Source organism: Echinops telfairi, unplaced genomic scaffold (genome assembly GCF_000313985.2).
Source record: "Echinops telfairi isolate 266 unplaced genomic scaffold, ASM31398v2 ScPeMD7_7469;HRSCAF=8507_1, whole genome shotgun sequence".
NCBI lineage: Eukaryota > Metazoa > Chordata > Mammalia > Afrosoricida > Tenrecidae > Echinops > Echinops telfairi.
This window is the reverse complement of record NW_022111373.1, coordinates 130,929,277-130,931,806: the sequence shown is the minus strand read 5'-3', so window position 1 is coordinate 130,931,806 and position 2,530 is coordinate 130,929,277.

Below are 2,530 nucleotides of genomic sequence, written 5' to 3'. Positions count from 1 at the left end.
AACATTCATGCTTTTCAACATTTTAAAAAGGTTGTGTGCAGCAGGTTCACTTAATGCAGTGGTTCTCAACCTTCCTAATGCCGTGACCCTTTAATATAGTTCTTCATGTTGTGGTGATCCTCCAACCACAAAATTATTTTTGTTGCTACTTCATAACTATAATTTTGCTATAGTTATGAATTGGGCGACCCTTGTGAAAGGGTCGTTGGATGCCCACAGGGGCTGCGAACCACAGATTGAGAACTGAGCCATTTCATCTCATGATGTACTTCCATAAGTATTCATTGTGAATCCAACAGTAAGAAATCCATGACCATTTCGATCTTTTCTCCATTTATCATGAAGTTACGTACTGGTTCGGCTGCGAGGATTTGGGTTTTCTGTACACAGGTTGTTAATAAACTTTCCTCCGATCTTGATGCCATTTCAAAATCAGCATGGTTTGCAGATCAAAATCACCAAGCACTCCATGGGAGAAAATGAGGCTTTTTTCTCCTGCAAACAGTTACAGGCTCAGAAACTCCCAGGGGCAGTTCTGCCCTGTCCTATGGGATTGTTATGAATCCACATCCTCTGGATGGCAGTGAAGTGTTTTGTTCTGGTTCATTTGGTTTCTGAGTGTTATCAATGATATTGTTCCATAATTTAGGACATTCTTTTGGGTCACATTTCCTTGAAAGGGGTCTAAATATGGGTCTCTTCCCATCAGTTGGCTGAAAATTAGGGGTTGGTTTGGTTTTGTTTGCATATTTCCTGGTATAGACTAGGGAGTATTTCCTGTGCTTCATCATCTAATTGAAATATTCCAGTCGGCATTTCATCAATTCCTATAGCCTTGTTTTTGGCGAATACTTTCTTTCTCTGCATCATAAACGTCTTCCTTCAGTACCATTGCTTCTTGCTCACATGCTACCTTTAAAATGGTGGTGTGAACTAGTTCTTTTTGGTACTTTGGTATATATTTTTCTTCCATAATATTTTGCTACTTCCTGCATCATTCGTTATTTTGCTCATAGAATCTTTCAATAATGCAACACAAGGGTTGAATTTTTTCTTGAGTCCCTCACTGTAAACTATGGAGTGTGTCACTCTTTTTGTTTTCAAACTCTAGGTGTTTGCACCTTTCATTATAATAGACCTTTGTGTTCTTGAGCTGCTCTTTGAAATTTTATGTTCAGCCCTTTGACTTTATCACTTCTTCCATTACCTTAGCTAATCTATGATTAAAAAACAAATTTCAAAATCTATTCTAACATGCACTTTGATATTTTATTTCATTCCTGTAGTTTTAATAAATGTTTGCTTTCTTCATATACAACTGCAGGTCTCTGTCAGTAGAAAATCTGTTCTTGCAATAATCTAGAAATTCTGGTGAAAATACTTAAAGTCATAGTTAGGTTCTCATGGAACCTGAACTTACATAAGAGATCTGTTCCTCAGCCCACCCCAGCCTGCTTTTAGCTGGTGATATAGAGAGTATAAAAAAGCACGGATGTTACTTTTAGGACACAAGTCATGTCATTTTTACCTGCCTCTTCTGTGTGGTAAAATTGCACATGGAACAAGGAAGACCGAAGCAGAACCAGTGCACCGGAGTGGTGGTGCTGGAGAAGAATATTAAACGTTCTATGGACTTTTAAAATGACAAACAACTCTGTCTCAGAAGAAGTAAAACCAGAATTCTCTTTAGAGGCAAGGAGGTGCGATTGTGTCTTACCTACTTTGGACATGTTGCCAGCAGAGACCAGTTCTGGAGGAAAACATTATGTGTGGTAAAGTAAAGGGCCAGCGAAAAAGAGAAAGGCGCTCACACGTATCCACACATTGGTTGACCAGTGGAATGATGCATAGGCACATCTGGGGAGATGGCACAGGAGAGGGCAGTGCTTCGTTCCCTGTGCACAGGATCACTGTGACGTGTACCCAACTTGACTGCACGGAACAGCAACAACATGCAGCTTCCCCAACAGCTCTCCCCACAGATGTAGTCTGTTTGATTTCTCTGTACTCCATCTGGCTGTGAAGTTTGCCTGTATAGTCAGACACCTTTTGTGTTGTTGAAAAAAAGCATTTGCTATGAAGAAGTCCTTGATGTAAAATTCGATCAAGAGATAGAAACACTGTTTCTATCACCAAGACATTTTTTCCCCAATTGGAGTAGAACCCCAGACCTCAATGCTAGTCTGTTCTAGAAGGAGCATCTATATGCCATGCATTCGAGTTCTGAATCAATGTTTCCCATAAGAAATAATGGAAAATGGATTGATCTGTTCTCGACCATCAAATTTTTACCCTAACCTTGTCTTTTAATACAAAATATTATACAGAAATTTCAAAGTAAAATTCAGAATTAAAAAATATAATTTAAATAAGGAACATAATATTTAAAAAGTTTTTAACAACTACAGTGTGGCCCATACCTTGAGATAGATGGGGATCTGGATCTGTGGATGTGAGTCTGGAGAGGAGGGATGGGGAGGAGGGATGGGGAAAAGGGATGGGGAGGCAGTGTTTGGAAGGGGAATCTCCT